Raw genomic sequence first — 24,550 nt, forward strand, 5'->3', positions numbered from 1 at the left:
TCTAGATGCTGGTTCCTACATGCCTCAGCAGTTGTCTGTGTTCTTATAATTTTCCATTTTTCGCAGTATTATTTCGATCCTAGTTGTGAAAGATATTCCTCAAATTTCCTACGTGTAAAAAATCCTATGTTTTTGACTCATTATGGATGATCTTTCCAATGAGAACCATTTTTTATGCATATGACAATAATGTTTATCAAAATTACGCACATGAAATACTTAGAACTTTTCGAGTCTCATCCACTCATTCTAAATAATTGCTAAAATAAATTTTAAGAATTGAAATAGAAATCCTCCCCAGTGGAGTCGCCAAAAGCTGTAGGGAATATTTCAAGCATTACCCCAAACTTGAACCCCACTGTGATCATACACTTCAGCATGGTGGCGTCCATGTAGACACCCATTTGTGTCACCCCAAAACCAAACCTAGTGATGAGTACCTTTCACGTCGAATCATAATCGAAAGAAGTGAAAGTGTGGAAAGTCTAGTGTTGCGGTTAGTTTTTAATTCTTTTCTTTCTCTCTGTTTTTTGAAAACCTATTTTTAGAAAACATCCAATCCAGCTTGGTTTGGTCCATGGCAAGGGTCCAATAATATCGTAGCTGGGTCGGGCTCGAAAAGAGCTTTCCAACGATATTTTATAAGCCCAAATTCCAATGAATGATGAGGAAGTTATAGACGAATTACTAAACTAGGCCCGGTTTGATCTTCATATGCGGCCCAATGATCTAGAGGAGGGACTATTATTGATTTATCATTCTGTAGACATACACTTTTAGCCTCTTGTCGTGACAGGAAGTGCAATGACGATAAATAAAACCATCTTCGTGTTGGATCAAAGTAAAGAATGCTTATGGATAACTGGTTAAGCCACAAAACACAAAAGACTAGCCCAGATAAAAGAACAAAGGCCAACACAAGGTCCAAATTAACTAAACCCGATCATAATTAGGCTTAAGCCCATGCTTAAAACCCAATAATGACGGATTTAGGAGCGTCTAGGTTAAAATAAAAGCTGCCGCGGAAAATATCGCGCGCATCTCACAAAGTCGCGCTCAGCAGTTGCGCAACTTTTAGAGATGCGCTCGCGTAATATTCAGAATATTAAAATATTGGAAAATCGAATCTTACCATAGAGCTACGCGCAAGACAAATAGTTGCGCGCGTATACCGCGCTCGACCTATTCACTTGCGCGCGACAGCCGCGCGCAACCTACTAAGTTTCGCGCGACACCTGCTGCGGCAGAATGCTCTAAACCCTAAACCTAATCATTTCCTATAAATAAGACCCTAATCCGAGGCTTCAACAGACAGAAAATTAACCTAAACGCTGGCAGAATACTTGTGAACTTGTGCATCCAAACCCTCTTGTCCTAAACACTCACCCTTTTCGATATTTTGTTACTACGGTGGAGGTTCCCCAACAAGAAGGAGTCCATAAGTGTTCTAAACGGGGATCCAGCAAAGAGAAGTGGTAAATTCCCGAGCACTTAGTTAAATCACCATTATTTTTATTGTTTTAAAGAACTTTAATTAATTAATTAGTGTTGTTTGATCGCCTTAAAATAATAAATTAATTGATTTCACATAGTATTCTTTCGTTAATCAAGATTAGAATTGAATAAAATAATTGTTGGTTGATCACCTAATTCAAGGCGAATATTGTTTATTTTATTGTTCTTTTCACGAATTTGATTAAATAAGAATAACGACCTTACGATGTAATTCCTATGTGAATTAATGTGTGTAAATAAAATCAATTAACATAGTTTTTTAGGTATCACGTTGTATATATTGTTTGGCAATGAAATTGTGCAAAGGAAGAGCTAGTAGAGGCCGCATTAGGGCTAGGATCGCGATTCCCCTCTAAAGGGAACGTTATCTTAGTACCCTCGCTCCCGAACTCATTTCTGGTTTTCTAGACCAATAGGGCATGGGTAAACTCATTATTCATGCTAAATATCCCTTGAACTCTACTTGGGAGAAAGGCATGAACGAGGTTTATGGGTTTTTCCTAAAACTCATTGGCGACTCCTACTTGTTTCTTACAAAAAAGCGTATATGATAGATTCACCTTTAATTCAAAGGTCTCCCAAACAGTCAGGAATTGAAATCCTAATACACCCTAACAAGTGTAAAGTCCAAGGCTTTAAGGGGCCATGGGCATCTAAGGAGAAGGATCCCCTACGATGGGAACACCCTCCTTACACATTCCTAATGCGATAAGGATTGATTGTGGTCTTCTAGAATCTTCTATAAGGTTCTTTTAAATCCTAATTTAATTAGCATTGATAAATTGACTTTAATTGACTATTAAGAGTTTTAATTAGAATAAAAGAAGTGTTAAGGAAAATACAGTTTTACCCTCTCGTGCGCTTAAATTTTATCAAAATAAGAAAACGCGTGGAAAGCTATTTTGCAGTGCCATACAACACGTCTGTCGTTTGGCGACATGCGCGTGTTTGGCGCTACAGTCATGTTTTATTCTTTTTTAAACTCTGATTCGTTTTTTATCATATCCGACTGATTTTCTCTATAAATAGCCTCCTAAAACCTCCGTTTTCAATCACCAACTCTCATCAAGAGATACTTGGTTACTCTCTCTCTCTATTTTCTAAACTAGCTTTTCACAAACACCATACCACATTCACAAAATCTAGACACACCTAACCAAGTTCAAAGTTGCTTTCGCCCTAGATGTGAAAGGTTTGATTTCTGAGGGTTTGGTCCAAAATCTAGTCTAAACTTTGTTAATCTTTATTTAATTTAATTCTTTAATTTTATTATTTTCCTTGAAGTTACTAACATGTGTATTTTGTTATTTGAAAGAGATACGAGGCATCCAAGTAAGTGCTTTAATTGCTTTATTGATATTATGATATAGAAATCATGTCTAGGTTGTTATTTTGATTCCTAGTATCATGTTAGGATTTTTTTCTTAATTTGATGTTTAGAATGACGACAATAAGTTCCTAGTATCATGTTTAGGGTAAATAATATAATGTCAATTTTGATTTCTATGATGCCTTCGATTGTCTTTCCTAATATTCATGTTAGTATCATGTTAGGGTTAAAGCTTTGATTTTTAATGTTTAGTGACATGCTAGGGTTTGTTATTAATCTTGTTAGTATCATGCCTAGGATCTTGCTATTATTATGCTTTAACATGATTATTTTTATAATTGTTATAATTATTATTATGATGATGATTATGATTATTATGTTGCTTGATATTATATTTATTGTATTTGCTTGATCACGTCTTTTATGTATGTTTAAAGGGAATTGGTACTTGTAATCACGCTTAATAAGATAATAAATAATCTTGTTTAGGGTCAATTAATTCAAGTGATCGCCAATAATAGTTTATTTGTGCATTAATATTCAACCAACATAGATAACCAGGTTTAGGGTTAATCCTAATTATTGCATGTTAGTTAGAAAGCGAACATGAATACGAGAAGAATAAAGTAGAGGCCTACTTATTAGGGCAGGTTCTTTCTCTTTTAGATTGGATTTGTACCTTCATCCCCGAACTTCCAGTCTTGGTTCCAGACCTATTGGAGTTAACGATCTCTTGGATCGTTAAGGGGTGTAACCTTCACCTCGTGAACGGTTTACAAGTTTCTAAAACTTGTTTGCGCCTCTTTTGCTCTATCTTCCTTCCCTTACCAAACCTACTTGGAAACTCTCACAAACTAACTAGGTAAGGTAGAATACACATATCTACCTTGAGAGAAAAATCAATTTCCTGATGCTTAGGCAAGACTAGCCTCAATGGTTAGGATTCCTACGGAAATCGAGCAAATGCCCTTAACAATAGAAAAGAGGCATTAGTCAACCTTTTACTCAACCATGTTGAGGAGTACCTAAAAAGGAGACAAAGCGAATGCTTCTATTGTGGTAATTAGCTTTGCCATACACCAAGGTGTCCCCATCATACACCAGTAAAAACAGAAGGTAAGGAGTTACTTGATGTTTTTGTTGTAGAAATTAATATTACCTCTTCTTCAACTTGGGTATTCGATACCGGTTGTGGTGCTCACATTGTTAATAACATACAGGGCCTAAGAGGGAGTAAGACGTTAGAAAAAGGGGAAGTCACACTTCGAGTAGGAAATGGAGAAAAAGTTGCTGCACTTGCGATTAGAAACTATCATTTGAGACTTCCGTCTGGTCTTATTTTGGTGCTTAATAACTGTTATTATGTTCCAACTATTACCAAAAATATTATTTCAGTTCCTGTTTTAGATACTGAAGGTTTTTCTTTTGAAATAAGAGACAAATGTTGTTTTATTTCTAAAGAGAATATGTTATATGCTAACGCTAAATTAATTAATGGTTTGTACGTCTTAGATTACACAACTCATGTCTAAAACATAGATCATAAAAGGCAAAGAACAGATGGATCAAACCCAACTTACCTATGGCATTATAGGCTTGGACATATTAACCAAAAGCGCATCCAGCTAAACCAGCCGCCTGTCGAGGCAGCAGCAGCCCAGGCAGGCTGCTACCGAGGCTGCAGCAGACATAGCAGCTACCTGTCGTGGCTGCTACAGCCTTGGCATGCGGCTCCCGGGGCTGCTGTGGCCTCGGCGCGGGCTGCCTTTGCTGTTCCGGCAGCGGGGGCGGCTCCCTCGGGTGTCCCGGGGCGGCGGAACTTGCATATTTTAAAAAAAAAAAATTTGAGCAAGTTTAAATATATAAAGCCATTTTGAGCCGAAATGGCTTCTCACTTGTCTATTTTCTTCATTTCTAAACTTATAAACTCCTTGCATCTCAAAACAAATCATAATGACATATTTATAAGTGGTTGTCATTTGAAATTACATAAAAATCGCCAAGTTCTAAGGTTTTGGGTCCAATTCATCAAAATAAAGCCATTTTGAGTCGAAATGGCTACTCACTTGCCTATTTTCTTCATTTCTCAACTAATAAACTTATACATTCTCAAACCATATCATAATTACATAGGTATGAGTGATTGTGAATTGAAATTGCATGAAAGAAGCAAAGTTTTAAGTTTTTTGGCGCATTTCCCCAAAATAAAGCCATTTTGAGCCAAAATGGCTATTCACTTGCCTATTTTCTTCATTTCTCAACTTATAAACTCCTTGAATCTCAAAAAAACTCATAATCACATATTTATAAGTGTTTGTCATTTGAAATTACATAAAAATCGCCAAGTTCTAAGGTTTTGGGTCCAATTCATCAAAATAAAGCCATTTTGAGCCGAAATGGCTACTCACTTGCCTATTTTCTTCATTTCTCAACTAATAAACTTATACATTCTCAAACCATATCATAATTACATTTTTATTAGTGATTGTGTTTTAAAATTACATAAAAGAAGCAAATTTCTAAAGTTTTTGGGCCCATTTCATCAAAATAAAGCCATTTTCTTCATTTCTCAACTTATAAACTTATTCTTTCTCAAACTATTTCAGATTTTGCATGGAAGCAAAACTTCAAAGAGAAAGAGGGTTGAGAAGCCTAAAAGAATTGATCAGCCTAAGAAGAAGCTAAGTGAACAACGGTCCAAGTGGGAACAAGCGTCGAAGTTGCACTCTTCGAAAGGTTCACCCATGCCACCTACTCCACTTGTTGAAGACATTGTTCTTCAATCGCTCTCTGCTGACATGTCCTTTCTTCACAACCGTGCTTGTCATTTGGTCGATCCCATGGAAGTTGCACTTCCTAAGGCAATGTTCCACTATGATGAGGATGCAGTTGCATGGATCAGCAAAGAAGATGTGAAGGAATTTCTTCGTCGTGCAAAGCTTAACATTTCCCTCATTCAAACATTCATGAGGTACTTCAATGCCCACATAATCTATACTTTTTTCAAGTTATTCAAATTGATGGTGATTATCCTACATTTGATTAATTATTCAATGTTCATGCACGCAGAGCACTACAGGAGCACTTAACTGACACTGATTCTCCTTGTAAAGTTGGGTGGTTATGCCCCGAGCAGATATCCACTACTAGAATCATAGGCAACCCTCATGATGTGTTGTACTATGTTTAACAGAGTATCAGGGAATCAGTGCGTGCGGGAGTCAAGTTCATATTCGCCCCATGTTATAGAGAGTAAGTCTAACCATGTAAAATTCAATCGATTTGGCCTCATTATATGTTGACTCATAAATATTAATTTGCTTGTCTATTTTGAACTTATGTAGGGAGCATTGAAGCCTCATGGTGATTTGTAATTCCACTAACACAATTTATCACCTTGATTCAGCTCGATCATCAGAGAAGTGGCTCGTGAAGTCTATATTGCAAAAGTAAATATATATAGCAACCTAGTGATGATTATTTCTAATAATAACTAATTTAGTAATCATACGACTAATCATATTTGAATGTTCTCTTTTTTACTAGAGTGTTATGAAGAAGCTACAATGTCGTGCTCCAAAGGGTCCAACATGGAAGTCACCGTTGGTAATTTACATGATACTGTGATTATCTTGAAAATCTATGTTGTTAAATATTTGCTCATTTCCTTTGCATGTTTCCACTGATGTGATTTGTTTGTCATATGCTAGTGCGCACAACAAGAGAATGGACTTGATTGTGCTTTATATGTGATGAGATTCATGCTTAACATTGGGACTCATTGTACAGACACTCAACAGCTTGATGAGGTAAGTCCTAAAACTTATTGAAATGCTATATTGATGTGATTTCAAGCCTTAAACACCTAATATTACCCAACAATGGCATGTTATGAGAAACAAAAAGGCCATTTCACAAGAAAGGTAGAAAATGGGATGAATAGAAGTCATATGGGCCATATTTGGGCCATTTTGTGTTAATATACTCTTTTGATGTGATTTCTTTCCTTATACACCTATAACTAAATATTATTGACATGTTATGAGATAAATAAAGTTCATTTAATAAGAAATGTAGGAAATGGGCAAAGTAAAGTCATATAGGCCATATTCGGGCCATTTTGAGTAAAAAGCGTCATAAACCTTAATAAAATGCTTTCCTATACAATTTTAGGGCTTACACACATACAAATACCCAACATTGACATGTTATGAGAAAGAAATAGTTCATTTGATAAGTAATGTAGTAAATGGGCTACATAGAAGTCATATAGGCCCTATTTGGGCCATGTTGAGTAAAATGCGTTGTTAAACTTATTAAAATGCTATATTGATGTGATTTCTAGACATAGACACCTAATATTACCCAACAATGACATGTTATGAGAAACAAAAAAGTCATTTCACAAGAAAGGTAGAAAATGGGCTGAATATAAGTCATATGGGCCATATTAGGGCCATTTTGTGTTAATATGCTCTTTTGAGGTGATTTCTTTCCTTATACACCTATAACTAGATAATATTGACATGTTATGAGATAAATAAAGTTCATTTAATAAGAAATGTAGGAAATGGGCACAGTAAAGTCATATAGGCCATATTCGGGCCATTTTGAGTAAAAAGCTTCATAAACCTTAATAAAATGCTCTCCTATACAATTTTAGGGCTTACACACATACAACTACCCAACATTGACATGTTATGAGAAAGAAATAGTTTATTTGATAAGTAATTTAGGAAATGGGCTACATAGAAGTCATATAGGTAATATTTGATAAAATACATATTGTTTTTCTAATTAATTAATTTTAACGTTATGTTTTTGTATTTCAAGTTTTGCAAGGTCCAAAAGGATGGTCCGTTGACAATCAAGGAGCTTAATGAAGTTAGTGACATGTTGGCGTCTTTTATCACCTTCAACATGTAAATGGCATTGTAATTGTAAATTATTTATGTTAACTTTTGAACTATATAACTTATTATTCATTATATATTTACTTACTATTATTTGTATATGTAAGCAACTTTTTTTTTTTTTTGTATTGCGTTTAGGAATATTTATACCTATATATATATATATATATATATATAATTCAATTCTTGTTTTTAATATTATTTTTGTATCTTATTGTAATAATTAATAATATTATTATCATTAGTTTTTATAATAATAATATTATTAATTATTATATTTAATATAATTGCTGGAATTGCAAGTTATTATTATTGCTGGAAACAGGTTTTTTGTTTTTAAATATTATTGCACGAAAATTGGAAAAAAAAACAAAAAAAAATTATTTGGTGAATAGGCACCAACCGGTGCCTAAAATAGCTACCACCCAAAAAAAAAATGGCGGGAGCGCAGTTAAAGGCACCGGTTAACCGGTGCCTAATTGGGCATATGGCACCGGTTAACCGGTGCCTATTTGGATCTAAGGCACCGGTTTTGAACCGGTGCTAAAAAGTGGGTTTTTGGCACCCCCCACATAGGCAGCGGTTCAAACCGGTGCCTTAGACCGGGTTTGAACCGCTGCCAAAGCACTATTTTGACCTAGTGTATATAAGGATGGACTCCTTTCAACATTTGATTATGAATCATTTGAAAATTGTGAGTCATGCTTGCTTGGTAAAATGACTAAGTCACCCTTTACGAGTGTAGATGAAAGAGCAAGTGACCTTTTGGGACACATACATACGGATGTGTGTGGACCAATGAGTTCAAAAGCTAGGGGTTAATATAGATACTTCATTACTTTTACTGATGATTTAAGTAGATTTGGTTATGTTTACTGAAGCAGAAGTTGGAAGCCTTTGAAAATTTCAAAGAATTCCATAATGAGATACAAAACCAACTTGGGAAAATAGTTAAAGCATTACGATCTGATCATGGTGGTGAATATTTTACTTAAGAATTTGATGAACATCTATAAATTGTGGAATTCTTTCACAGTTAACTCCTCCAAGGACACCACAGTTGAATGGTGTGTCAGAAAGGAGGAATAGGACCTTACTAGATATGGTTCGGTCCATGATGAGCTTTAATGATCTTCACATATCATTTTGGGGATATGCATTAGGAGCTGCTGTGAACATACTAAACAGAAGCCCGTCCAAAGCAGTTGAGAAGACACCGTATGAGTTATGGACTGGAAAAGTTCCAAAGTTGTCTTATCTCAAGGTTTGGGGTTGTGAAGTCTATGTAAAACGTTTAAAAAGTAACAAACTCGACCCTAAATCAGACAAATGTTTTTTGGTGGGTTATCCCAAAGAAACAAAAGGGTATTACTTCTATAATTGCAAAGATAACAAAGTGTTTGTTGCTCGCGATGGTGTCTTTCTAGAAAATGAATTCCTCTCTAGAAAGTTAAGTGGGAGTAAAGTGGTTCTCGAAGAAATTCGAGACGAGCAACAAATGGATGTGGATACACCACATCAGAGGCGAGGGAACATAATCATGTGTTGCAACAAGCTAATTCAACTAGCAAAACTCCTATCGCCCCACTTGAATTTAATTCTTGCGAAAATCTTCAAAGAGTTGAAGAGAACATTTCTATTGTTACTCCTACCCCACGTAGGTCTGTCAGAATTAGAAATAAACAGTTTTTTGAAGTTCTGTTAGCTAAGGATTCTAAAATCTTATTATTGGAGAATGAGGAACCTACAACCTACAAGCAAGCTTTGATGAGCCCCAACTCAAAAGAATTGCTTGAGGCCATGAAATCCGAAATGGAATCGATGTCTAAAAATGATGTGTGGACCCTGGTGGACTTACCTAATGGGGTAAAACCTATTGGTTGCAAGTGGGTTTATAAGATTAAAACAAACAAGGATGGAAATGCCTACATCTATAAAGCAAGGTTGGTTGCAAAAGGGTACAAAAAGATTCATGGTATTGACTATGATGAAACCTTTTCTCCAGTAGCAATGCTTAAGTCCATTCAAATTCTTCTAGCGATTGCTGCATTTTTCGATTACGAAATTTGGCAGATGGATGTCAAAACCGCCTTCTTGAATGGGTTCTTGATGGAGGAAGTGTATATGACACAACCTGAGGGTTTTGAAGATTCAGAAAATCCTGGAAAGGTATGCAAACTTCCCAAATCCATTTATGGATTGAAGCAAGCATCAAGGAGTTGGAACCTTCGTTTTGATGAAGCAATCAAACAGTTTGGTTTTCTCAAAAGCGAAGAGGAACATTTTGTATACAAGAAGTCTAGTGGCAGCAACATAATTTTCTTAGTCTTATATGTAGATGACATACTTCTCATGGGGAATGACATACCAATGCTTGAGTCAGTCAAGGACTGGTTGAAGAGTTATTTCTCCATGAAAGACTTGGGTGACGCTGAGTACATTTTGGGAATCAAGATTCATCGAGAAAGGTCTCGAAGGATGATTGGGATGAGTCAAGAGACTTATATTGATAAGGTTCTTGATAAGTTCGAGATGGAAAAATCTAAGAGAGGATTTCTCCCCATGTCTCATGGCATTACGCTCAGTAAATCTTAATGTTTGATTATGCCTAACGAGATGAGACGTATGGCAATTATACCTTATGCTTTGGCAGTAGGGTCGATAATGTATTCCATGATTTGTAAAAGGCTGGATGTTTCATATGCTCTAAGCATGTGTAGCAGATTTCAGGCAAATCTAGGAGAAGCACACTAGACAGCTGCCAAGAACATCCTTAAGTACTTAAGAAGGACTAAAGGAATGTTTCTAGTATATGGTGGTGAAGATGAGTTGGTTGTCAAAGGTTATACGGATGCGAGTTTCCAAATAGAAAGAGATGATTTTAAATCCCAGTCTAAATACATCTTCTGTCTGAATGGAGTAGCAGTGAGCTAGAAGAGTTCGAAGCAAAGCACTGTCGCAGACTCTACGATAGAATCAGAGTATTTGGCTGCTGTTGAAGCAGCCAAGGAAGCAGTTTGGATAAAGAAGTTCCTAAATGAGCTGGATATCGTACCAAGTGCTCAAAAGGGAATCGAGTTGCATTGTGACAACAATGGCCCCATTGCTCAATTAAAGGAGCCTAAGTCACAATTCAAATCCAAACATGTTAAGGGGAAGTATCACCTCATTTGAGAGATCATTGGTAGAGGAGATGTCAAGATGTGAAAAGTTCATACGGATGAGAATGTCGCTGATCCACTTACTAAATCCCTTCCATTGCCTAAGCATGAGAAGCATAATAGTGCAATTGGATTGAAGATAATGATGTAATTTAAGTTGTATTTGTTTTGAGAAAAACTTATTACATATGTAATACATTCATTTGCAGAATTATGTTTAATAAGAAATTTATCATTTCTCTTATTTAATCGTGGTTTCAATATTAAATAAAATCTCCAAAATAATAATGGATTGATGGGATCATCAAGTTGAGGACCTGGTGAATGAAACCCCACAAGTGAACAAAATCCATATATTATTCAAGTTCCTAGTTTAGAGTCATTAAAGTTGACATAAATGATTTCTTTAAATGGACTAGCATGTAAGGTTGATTGGATAGCACAGTTTCATGGGATGTAGGGGCATAGTGATAATGCTCGGTCAATCACATGGATATGCATGAATGGTCCATGATCGAACTATAGACCTACTTTGAAGTTCAATTATAGAGCTTCTGGATATATTAGTGGATTCCTTTGACATGAGTGGAACATTGATTCCATTCAATGATTGATTTAACTATGGCACACTCAAACGTCTAGCCGTAACTGAAGATTAGAAAGGGTGTTTCCTGGTTACTTCATGAGTTGAGTGGGAGATTTGGTTGCCACAAGATTGGATTGAGTCTACCTATTCAATTAGTAATGTGTCATCGCGCCCTGAAGAGGAAGAATTCAGTAAATGCGTGGCCGCGCTCAAATGTATTACTTAGTAGTCATTTGTTTTGTAATTCTAACTCAGATTTCAAGAAAAGATTTGTAGATTAATATGATCACGACATAAGATGCAATCATATTATCAAATCGACACACATTGACTTAAGGAATTTGAATATTGCACACTTGTCTTAGACAAGTGAGAGATTGAAGGATTTATGTCTTCGTCAAGTGCAATTACTAGATATATAATGGATCAAATTATGGAGATAATTAAGTTCGTTCTTTTGGGTCGTCGTATTATCATAGCTAGAGGTATTTACGATCTTTAGGCTAGTAAAATAGCCTAAAGCCCAATTGAACGGATCCTATAAGGTCACACAAAGGGCCTAGATTGAGCCTTAGAGGAAGAGGCCCATGATGGGCCTTCTCCCTCTAGGTGGCCGGCTATATGGAAGATTTTGGGTGGATTGGGCTTGCTTCCTATTCTATTTATAATCATAGTTTATTTATAATATGATTATAAATAGACTAGGTGCCTAGGGTTGAACATAACATTCAGTGATCATAGATCAAACCCTAATTAGCAAACACAAACCAACTCCTCACAAGCTCTCTGTCACTCTCGTGCGTCCTCCTTGGTGTGTGCGCCGGTGATGTGTGCACGGTGGTGGTGGTTCGTGGTGGTGCTTGGTTTTCCTCAAAGGTGGTGATCATGGTTTTCCTCCTTCACTCGACCAATCTAGTATTGGTGGACGGCTCATTCGAATCCCGTGGACTAAGTAGAGGAGCAACACTTGGGGCTCTATTATCTCCCTAATCGTCAGTCAATCGCTTGTGGAAATCACGCGTCAAAGGTATGTATTATGTGATTCTTTATTTGTTATGCTTGTAGATCCTGTATAGGTGCAAACGAATATGATTCGTTAAATTCCGCATTATAGTATTAGTTAGCCTATTGCATTTAAGCATATTGACAATAATTCTTTGATAATCCACAATTTTAATTCAATTAGGAGGGAGAATAATTTAATTATGGGTCAATTATTATATAAAATGTTATTTAACTCTTGGAATTGATTAAATGTGATTTAATAATGCTCAAAATAGCCATGAAGAGATCGAATTTTGCCCTATTACATTCGAATTTTTTCGAACCCTAACCCTAATTTTTCAAAAAATTTGAACCTTTAATAAGCCCTAAAATCTGAATTATGTGCTTGTTTTTATTTGAGTTCGTTTTAAATATGCTTTATGATTTTAACACCATTGATTTCATGTATAAATTATGAATTTTGCATGATCAATGATTTAATTTAAGAGTTAAATTAAATTAGGGATTATTTTTCATGAAGAACCCTAGTTTTAAAATTAGATTTTGAATTTAATTTTAATATGATGAAATAGCATAAAAGTTATGTTTTAATTTATCATGGACCACGCTAATTTTATTTAACAAAAGTTGTTAATTAAAATTGAAACAAAAAAAGGGGGGGTTATTGCAGCAGCAACCGCAGTTGGGTGGCGTAGCCACAGTAGCTGCCACTGTAGGTGGTCCGGAGGGAATGGCAAGGCGGGGCAGAAGGAGGATCAGAAAGGTGCAGCAACAGCAGCACCATGCAACAGTTGCGCAGCACTGCTGCTGCTATACATCATCGCTGCCTATAGCAGTGTACACCTCACGGTATACGGCCACTGTGGCTAACTTCGACTGGCCACACCACAGTAGCTGGCTCATATTTTCAAAAATAAAAAATCTATTTTTTGAAAATATTTCAAGATAATTACAAAATTATTTTGGGATAAAATCAATTTTATTTTGGATAAATATTGTTTATTATCGGATAAAATCAAATCTTTCAAAAGTTGTTATGTTTGATATTATCCATATTTAAAGTTGTTATTTTGATAATTATCCATAATTAAAGTGGTTAATTTTGGATAAGATTTGTTAGGATATTCTGAGCATATTCCAAAAGGATAATAATTGATTTAAATAATGTGATTATCCCATAATTATTTTAGGATATAATTGATTTAAAATTTTGTGATTGGCTAGTAATTAGGATAGAATTTCCTAATTAGTTAGGATAATCTTAGAGGATAAATATGATTTATCTTTTAAGATTAAAATAAGATTTGATTTTATCTCATGACTAATTTAGAATATATGATATTTTATTGATGGTCATGAATAATATAAGATATTATCTAATTGTATTAATTAAAAAAATGAGATATTTTGGTGCCATGTTTCCTTAATTGTGAACATTCGATGTTGTATTTTAGGAAAGCATGATGAGTGATTTATTATGTGGCAATTTTATAATATATGATGCTGTTGATTGCTATATAATGACTAGTATGGCCCAGTAGATTGCTAAATACGATCTGCGCATCGTGAAGTATTTTTGTAATCTAAGTACGGTCTACGTACCGATAAATTATTTTTGTAATTTATTTTATTTTATTTAAGTAGTAGATAGAATAGAATAGAACTACAGGTTGCAGTTAATCCAAGAATCCCATGAAGTGAAGGCCTAAAGGAGCAAGGTGGATGACACTAGTAGAAAAATAGTAATAGGCACCCCCTATTTGGCACCGGTTCAGGCCAAACCGATGGCCAAAACCGGTCTGGAAATGGGCGGGATTTTAGGAAAAGAGAAAAGGCACCGGTTTGGCCTGAACCGGTGCCTAAAATTAAATTGGCACCGGTTTGAACCGGTGCCAATTGAACCGGTCCGAATTCAAAAAAAAAAAAAAAACGCGCTTAACACTCTTCTCCTTCCTCTCTTTCTCTTTCATTCTTAGCTTTCTCAGTATACTGTTTCATTAGATCTGGGCAAAAAAATCGCGCTTAACTCTTCTCCTTCCTCTCTCTCCCTCCACCACAGTCGTCACCTTCACCGGCGGCCACCAGAGGTTTCGAAAACCACCTTCAATCCTTCCTCTCTCTGTTTTCCCTTTCTTTCTCTTTCGAAAACCACAGCCGTCACCTTTCTTTCTCTGTTTCGAAAACCACCGCCCTGAGGTTGCTCCACCACCTAGCCGCGCCACCCCCCTGAAGCTCCTCTACCACCGAGCCGCGCCACAGGCCTGAGGGTCCTTGCATCTTCCGTGACTGCTCCAAGCTGCTTCCCTAATTGTCTCCTCCAGCACCTAGCCGCGCCACCCCCCTGAGGCTCCTCCACCACCGAGCCGCACCATCCTCCATTTGTCGTGACTGCCTCTCCTCCTAGCTGCTGCCTATTTTGTCTCAAGGTTTATTTTTAATTTTTTTTTTACATTATTTTCCAATTATATAATTATATATATTAATTTGTTTTGCATTTTGAACCATTGTTAGTAAATTAAAATTAGGTTTGATTATAATTTTTCTCAATTTTAGGTTTGAATATAATTGGGAAATTGTGAAAATATTAGAGATTAGTAACCTTGTTACTCAATTAGTTGGATTTTATTATGTTTTAATGGTTAATTTAATGTGTTTTGGTGGATAATTTTGAAATAATTATAGAAAATATATTAATCTTGATACTTAATTAAATAGGTGAAATTTGGTATTTTACTTTTAATGGTTAATTTGAAGTTGTTTTGATAGATTATTTTGAATAAGTTAGAGATTAGTTAACTTTGTTATTAAATAAGTTGAATTTTGGAATGTTTAAATGGTTAATATTAAATTGTTTTGATGGGTATATTTGAATTAATTTGAGATTAGCTAAGTAACCTTGCTTGTTACTACAGTAGATGAATTTTGGAATGGGTGAATGGTTACTTTTAAGTTGTTTTGATGGGTAATTTTGAAAAAATTAGAGATTAGTAACCTTGTTAGTTCAATGAATGATGTGTTTTAGCTTATAAATAAATTAGTGAATTGACATGTTATGAGAAAGAAATAGTACATACCTTATATTTAACCTAATTTTTGTATATTGTTTTTTTTTTAACAGATTTGTGAATTGAAGCACGAGTTTAATTAGCTTGAGGACTACATATTGAGCTCAAGTGGGTAGTTGCTATATTGGTATGACTTATAAACTTTATTTAGCTATATTTCTTTCTATTTATCCATTTAATAAAAGTTTATTCATGAAATTGCAACTTGTGTATTGTTTAATTGCAAATAAATACAACAATATATAGAATACTTGAATTGCATCATCATATGCCTAGATACCCGTTCAAGGCTTTCTCATTAGGAGAAAGTCTTGAATAGTCCCCGGTTGGGACTGTTCTTGAATGTGTACTCTCACTTAGGTGGTGAATGTATGTTTTCTTTTCGATTTTAAGGAACATCTTGGCTTACCATTTCCTCACTATGTTCTCTGGGTACATATGTGGGTAATTAATTATCTACATCGTGTACTTGGAGAACTAGGGGGAAATGCTGCCGGATTTTCCTTAAAATTGGAAAGTTGACATAAATTCACTAGTGAGAGTAGACATTCAAGGATGGGTTAGGTTGGAGTGATAAGGACCCTTTGGAAACATGCATTTTTTCACTATATGAATGGTATATTCACGTTTTGTACTTGAATTTGATTTACATAAAATATGTAGCACTTGCACATTATAATTATATGGTGCTATATATGTTTAGAGACAATTTACTAAATGGAGAAGGATCGTGGTTGGATGTATGGTAGACGCGATACATTGGAATTTTGGAATGGGGTTCAAGAGTTTTGCGAGAGGGCTTTAGCTTATCAACGCACACTAGGAGGCAAAGGCCTTTATTGTCCTTGTGTTGATTGTAATAATGTGAATGTGGTCGATAGTGTTGAAATCATTAGAGATCATGTATTATGTCGTGGGTTTAGGCAATTATACCATGTGTGGATTTGGCACGGAGAAAGTGGAGAGTACAGTGGGGATCTTGATCGGAATGATGTGCGTGTTAGAAGCAATGAGATTCATGTGGACGAGGAATACGAGAATGATGAGTATATTGTTGATAATGGTGAGGATGGAGCCGATGAAGATCAGGCGGATGAGGTCGAGGATGAACTAGTGGATGAGATGTTGCATGGTGTTAAAGGTGAAGTGTTTGAATTATTATCGGAGGCTTCCAAAAAGCCTTTGTATCCTGGGTGCAAAAAATACTCCAAACTATTGGCCGTGCTAACACTTTTCAACATTAAGTCGAAGCATGGGTGGACGGACATCAGTTTTACTTCTTTGTTGACCGCATTAAGTGATATGTTGCCTGATGGGAATGAAATTCCTAAGTATTATTATTACGCAAAGAAGCTCATGTGTCCCTTTGGTTTGGAGTATAAGAAGATACATGCATGTCCTAATGACTGTATTTTGTATCGAAATGAGTTTGAAAAACTGCAAGAGTGTCCACGATGCAAGCGGTCGCGGTACAAGCGCATGAGTTGCAATCCTGGCACGGAGGGACCTCCTGCTAAGGTGTTGTGGTATCTTCCCATTATTCCAGGGTTTAAGCGTCTGTTCTCAATACCAAAAGACGCTAAAAACTTGAGGTGTCATGCATAGGGAAGAAAGAAAAACAGAATGCTGAAGCATCCAGCTGACTCTCCACAGTGGAAGAACATTGATTTGAAGTTTGAGGAATTTGGTAATGAAGTCAGAAATTTAAGGCTTGGGTTGTACACGGACGGGATGAATCCATTTGGCACTCTTAGTACCCAACACAACACATGGCCGGTACTTTTAGTGATTTATAATTTGCCTCCTTGGCTGTGCATGAAACGTAAGTATGTAATGCTTTCATTGCTAATAACTGGTCCTAAGCAACCTGGAAACGACATAGATGTTTACCTTACGCCGCTTATTGACGAGTTGAGAAAGATGTGGGACGAAGGGGTTTCCATTTTCGATGCTCATCAGAACGAGATGTTCACATTGCGTGCAGCCTTTATGTGGACCATGAATGACTTCCCTGCATATGGCAACTTGTGTGGGTACAAGGTCAAAGGGAAAAAAGAATGCCCCATATGTATTGATGACACATCAAGCGTATACCTGACTCATTCTCACAAAGATGTCTACCTACGGACTCGAAGGTTCCTTAGGCGTGATCACCCGTACCGTAGGCAGAAAAAAGCTTTCGATGGAACTGTGGAAGAGGATATTGCGCCTAGACCATTGACTGGTGCTGAGATTAGTGCTCGAGTGAAAGGGATACGAACAGTGTTTGGAAAATCAGAAAAAACTATGGTCTCAGCTGCTCTGTTTAAGAAAGAATCAATCTTTTGGAAGCTGCCGTACTGGAGAGAACATGACGTTAGGCATTGTCTTGATGTGATGCATATAGAGAAGAATGTGTGTGATGCTCTTTTGGGGACGCTTATGAATATCCCAGGAAAAACAAAGGACGGAAAGGGTGCACGGTTAGATTTGAAAGAGATGGGGATTCGTCCAGAATTGTGGCCTCAAGAAAAGGTTAGAAAGGGGAAGGAGCCGAGAATAGAAGATGAAAATGTTTCGAAAAAAGGGAAGGAGAAGAGCAAGGGAAAAGGAAAGGCCAAAGATGCGTCAAAGAAGAAAGTTAAGGGTAAAGGGAAGGATGAAAAGAATTATTTACCCCCAGCTTGCTATACATTGTCAAGGGTAAAGAAACGTATGTTTTGTGCATGTTTGTACGGCATTAAGTTTCCATCAGGGTACTCATCTAACATGAAAAGATTTGTAACCTTAAATGGAGAATTGAAGCTGACAAGTATGAAATCTCATGATTGTCACATTATGATGCAAGTATTCCTACCGATTGCAATCCGTGGTATTCTACCGAAACACGTGAGGGAAGCGATTACAAGCCTTTGTTCGTTTTTCAATACAATTTGTAGCAAAGTTCTTGATCCTTGTACACTAGATGCTTTGCAAGCAGATGTGGTTGTGACTTTGTGCAAATTTGAGATGTATTTCCCACCCTCATTTTTTGACATAATGGTTCATCTGGTTCTTCATTTGGTGCGTGAGATTAAGTTGTGCGGTCCAGTGTTCATGAGGTGGTGCTACCCTTTTGAAAGACACATGGGTACATTACAAGATAAAGTACGGAACCGAGCTCACCCTGAAGGAAGTATAATGCATGGGACAGTGGGTGAGGAGATAGGTAACTTTGTGGCGGATTACATAGCCCTTGCTCAACCTATTGGTCTTCCTACTTCTCGACATGAAGGTAGACTTGATGGTCATGGAACAATTGGGTCGAAACGAATGTCACCAGACCGAGATCAGTTCTTACAAGCACACCTTTATGTGTTGCACCATGTTTCAGATGTGCACCCATATTTAGACGAGCACATGGTTAGTTTGCGTGCCGAATTTCCATCCAAAGGTGAAAGGGAACTTATGCAGTTGCATAATAAGAAATTTGTTGATTGGTTTCGTGATCGAGTAATGAGTGGATTGAATGATACTAATGTGACCGATACAGTATGGTGGCTTGCGTACGGTCCTAGGGATGATGTCCGTTCATTTGAGGGATATGACATCAATGGGTACACTTTTTGGACCGAGGCTCGTGATTTGAAATCTTCTTCCACCCAAAACTGTGGTGTAACTCTTGTGGCATCGTCAAGGGAGTTTGCAAGTTCTAAGGATAAATCACCTGTCAATGCAGAGTTGTCATACTATGGTCGAATTCAAGAAATATGGGAGCTTGATTATTGTGACTTCACGGTTGCTCTTTTCAAGTGTAAGTGGGTTGATAATATCAGGCGTAACGTCAAACATGAGGACTTTACTCTTTTAGATCTTGGCCACTTGAATGATAGTGCGGAACCATTTATCCTTGCATCTCAAGCCAAGCAAGTGTTCTACGTAACTGACCCAATTAATTCAAAATGGTCTATAGTGCTAGCTGACAAAAGAAGAATCCTAGGCATTGGAGATGTTGAGGATGAGGAAGAATATGATGCGTTTGATGATTCATCACCTTTCACTGTTCCTAGACCTGTTGTACTAAATGACATAGACAACGAAGCAGGTTATATGCGATCAGACCACAACGAAGGAATTTCAGAATGAGGTAGTTTGATTTAAAGTTAGTAATGGTTTCATTGCAAATATAGTTTAGTTATAATGTATATAGGAGCATAAGTAGGCGAAAATGATATATTTGTAGTTTGAAATTGCCTAAGTGTACTCATTATCATGCATATACAAGGTTATAGGACCATAAGTAGGTGAAATTGGCTTAAATAGCTTCTACTTAACCCAATTCTTTTGTTTTGTGTATGAACAAACATTTATTCATTCTAACAACCTACATTCAATATATTTAACATGTTTGTAGTTTGAAATTGCCTAAGTGTACTCATTATCATGCATATACAAGGTTATAGGACCATAAATATCTTCTACTTAACCCAACTCCTTTGTTTTGTGTATGAACTAACATTTATTCATTCTAACAACCTATTTTCCATATGTAGATTGAAATTGGCATTTTGTACTCATTATCATGCATATACAAGGTTATAGGACCATAATAAGTAGGTGAAAATGGCTTAAATAGCTTCTACATAACCATAATAACTATCATGCATATACTTTACTATACACTAATATTGTTTTATGATTGCTTTGGCAGGTGCTTATATCTCATGGCGGACGATCATGATCCTCCTTTGGTAGAGGACATTGACGATGATGAGTTTGGGGACGAGTACGAGGATGACGACTCCGATGATTGTGATGTGCCTTATGATGTGAATAAGGAGGATGACTTGGGTGAGCCAGAGGATCAGGCTCAAGATGAGTTCGAGCGTAGGCTTGACGATTTTGAAATTTCAGCTGAACGTGCACCGGCCATTGTAAATACAGCACGTGAGATTGTTGGTGAGAACCCGACTCCTGAAAGTCAAGGCCAAGGACAAGATGAAAACAACACAGGTGGTGGAGGGGGGGAAAAGGCACCGGCTGAAAGAAAAACAAGGGGTCCGACGAGAAGCTTTAAGAAACCGGACGGTCCCATGGTCTTGGAGTATGACAACAAAGGCCAACCCGGGCCCAAATGGCGTCGACAATATGCTAATCAAGTTGGCTTATGTTTGCGGAAAATCCCCATTACACTTGTAATGCGGCAAGTACCTCCGGGTTTGATTTAAGCATTTTGGGATGATACAAGGGTAAGTGTGTTTTTGACACATTTAGACAATTTAAGATACCTTAACCTTATGGTTGTTACTAAATAGAAACTAATAATCTGTTTTAATTTGTGCTTGCAGAGGCTGTTTTCTATTCCTAATGATCCCGAGAAGAGAAGGGTGTTTGAATCTTTATTAGGGGAAAGATTCAAAGGCTTTAAGACCAAGTTGACTAATCGGTGGATCTACAAGAAGAAGAAGGTGCAAACAAAGAAGAAGAATGCCAAAGAGGATAACCGTCTCCCGTGGCAAATATGGTCGACTGTGTCAAAAGATGATTAGGAAGAGTTCGTTAGAATGAAGAGTCAAAAGAAAGCCATTGTAAGTTTATGTAAATCTGATCTCAATTGAATAATAGCTTGACACTTTTTGTATTAATGAGACTAACATTTTTTGTTTTGTAGGAACTTCGAGTGCAAAATCAAGCGAATGCAGAAAAGAAGGAATACGTCCATCGTATGGGTCCTAAGACTTTTGGTGAAAAGAGACCTGAGTGGGTCGGTTCGGGTTTATACCCTAAAGCGCTTCTAGTGGCATCGAAGGAACCCTCTAGTTCCACGATAACTACATTGGTGAGTCGTGCCGGTGATTTCTTTTGTTCTCTCCATTCGTTTGATAAGAAAACCGGAAAATGGGTCATCAAGGGTCCGGAAGCCAAAAAACTGACGGATAAGCTTGTAAGTTACCTATGAATTGTTGAAATTAAGTCACTTTTGCATCTAAATCACTGTACAAACCATTAACTGTTTTACTGACCTCATTTTTCCTTATGCTATATCTTGAGCACACTCAAGAGATGGTGGAGGGCAAATTTGAACCAAGTGTGGAGAATGACTCTTTCACCATGGCTTTGGGAAGGCCATACCATCCAGGACGAGTACTTACTTGCCTATTTTCTTCATTTCTCAACTTATAAACTCCTTGCATCTCAAAACAACTCATAATCACATATTTATAAGTGTTTGTCATTTGAAATTACATAAAAATCGCCAAGTTCTAAGTTTTTGGGTCCAATTCATCATAATAAAGCCATTTTGAGCCGAAATGGCTACTCACTTGCCTATTTTCTTCATTTCTCAACTTATAAACTCCTTGAATCTCAAAACAACTCATAATCACATATTTATAAGTGTTTGTAATTTTAAATTACATAAAAATCGCCAAGTTCTAAGTTTTTGGGTCCAATTCATCATAATAAAGCCATTTTGAGCCGAAATGGCTACTCACTTGCCTATTTTCTTCATTTCTCAACTAATAAACTTATACATTCTCAAACCATATCATAATTACATATGTAGAAGTGATTTTGAGTTGAAATTGCATAAAAGAAGCAAAGTTCTAATTTTTTTGCCACATTTCATCAAAATAAAGCTACTTCGAGCCGAAATGGCTACTTACTTGCTTATTTTTTTCATTTCTCAACTTATAAACTCCTTGAATCTCAAAACAACTCATAATCACATATTTATAAGTGTTTTTCATTTGAAATTACATTAAAATTGCTAAGTTCTAAGGTTTTGGGTCCAATTCATCAAAATCAAGGTCATTTGAGCCGAAATGGCTACTCACTTGCCTATTTTCTTCATTTGTCAACTAATAAACTTATACAATCTCAAACCATATCATAATTACATATGTATAAGTGATTGTGAGTTAAAACTTATTATTTCTCAAACTATTTCAGATTTCGAATGGAAGCAAAACTTCAAAGAGAAAGAGGGTGGAGAAGCCTAAAAGAATTGATCAACCTAAGAAGAAGCTTAGTGAACAACGGTCCAAGAGTGAACAAGCGTCGAAGTTGCACTCTTCGAAAGGTTCACCCATTCCACCTACTCCACTTGTTGAAGACATTGTTCTTCAATCGCTCTCTGCTGAAATGACCTTTCTTCACAACCGTGCTTGTCATTTGGTCGATCCCATGGAAGTTGCACTTCCTAAGGCAATGTTCCACTATGATGAGGATGCAATTGCATGGATCAGCAAAGAAGATGTGAAGGAATTTCTACGTGGTGCAAAGCTTAACATTTCCCTCATTCAAACATTCATGAGGTACTTCAATGCCCACATAATCTATACTTTTTTCAAGTTATTCAAATTGATGGTGATTATCCTACATCTGATAAATTATTCAATGTCCATGCACGCAGAGCACTACAGGAGCACTTAACTGACACTAATTCTCCTTGTAAAGTTGGGTGGTTATGCCTCGAGCAGTTATCCACTACTAGAATCATAGGCAACCCCGTGTTATAGAGAGTAAGTCTAACCATGTCAAATTCAATCGATTTGGCCTCATTATATAATGAATCCTAAATATAAATTACCTTGTCTATTGTGAACTTATGTAGGGAGCATTGGAGCCTCATGGTGATTTGTAATTCCACTAACACAATTTATCACCTTGATTCAGCTCGATCATCGGAGAAGTGGCTCGTGAAGTCTATATTGCAAAAGTAAATATATATAGCAACCTAGTGATGATTATTGCTAATAATAACTAATTTAGTAATCATACGACTAATCAAATTTGAATGTACTTTTTTTTACTACTGTGTTATGAAGAAGCTACATTGTTGTGCTCCAAAGGATCTAACATGGAAGACACCGTTGGTAATTTACATGACATTGTGATTATCTTGAAAATCTATGTTAGTAAATATTTGCTCATTTCCTTTGCATGTTTCACTGATGTGCTTTGTTTGTCATATGCTAGTGCGCACAACAAGAGAATGGAATTGATTGTGCTTTGTATGTGATGAGATTCATGCTTGACATTGTGACTCATTGTACAGACACTCAACAGCTTGATGAGGTAAGTCCTAAAACTTATTGAAATGCTATATTGATGTGATTTCTAGCCTTAGACACCTAATATTACCCAACAATGACATGTTATGAGAAACAAAAAGGCTATTTCACAAGAAAGGTAGAAAATGGGTTGAATAGAAGTCATATGGGCCATATTAGGGCCATTTTGTGTTAATATGCTATTTTGATGTGATTTCTTTCCTTATACACCTATAACTAGATAATATTGACATGTTATGAGATAAATAAAGTTCATTTAATAAGAAATATAGTAAATGGGCAAAGTAAACTCATATAGGCCATATTCGGGCCATTTTGAGTAAAAAGCGTCATAAACCGTAATAAAATGCTCTCCTATACAATTTTAGGGCTTACACACATACAACTACCCAACATTGACATGTTATGAGAAAGAAATAGTTCGTTTGATAAGTAATGTAGAAAATGGGCTACATAGAAGTCATATAAGCCCTATTTGGGCCATGTTGAGTAAAATGCGTTGTTAAACTTATTCAAATGCTATATTGATGTGATTTCTAGCCTTAGACACCTAATATTATCCAACAATGACATGTTATGAGAAACAAAAAGGCTATTTCACAAGAAAGGTAGAAAATGGGCTGAATATAAGTCATATGGGCCATATTAGGGCCATTTTGTGTAAATATGCTCTTTTGATGTGATTTCTTTACTTATACACCTATAACTAGATCTAGTTATTGACATGTTATGAGATAAATAAAGTTCATTTAATAAGAAATGTAGTAAATGGGCAAAGTAAAGTAATATAGGCCATATTCAGGCCATTTTGAGTAAAAAGCGTCATAAACCTTAATAAAATGCTCTCCTATACAATTTTAGGGCTTACACACATACAACTACCCAACATTTACATGTTATGAGAAAGAAATAGTTCATTTGATAAGTAATGTAGAAAATGGG

Source organism: Chenopodium album, chromosome 9 (assembly GCF_948465745.1).
Source record: "Chenopodium album chromosome 9, dcCheAlbu1.1, whole genome shotgun sequence".
Lineage (NCBI taxonomy): Eukaryota > Viridiplantae > Streptophyta > Magnoliopsida > Caryophyllales > Amaranthaceae > Chenopodium > Chenopodium album.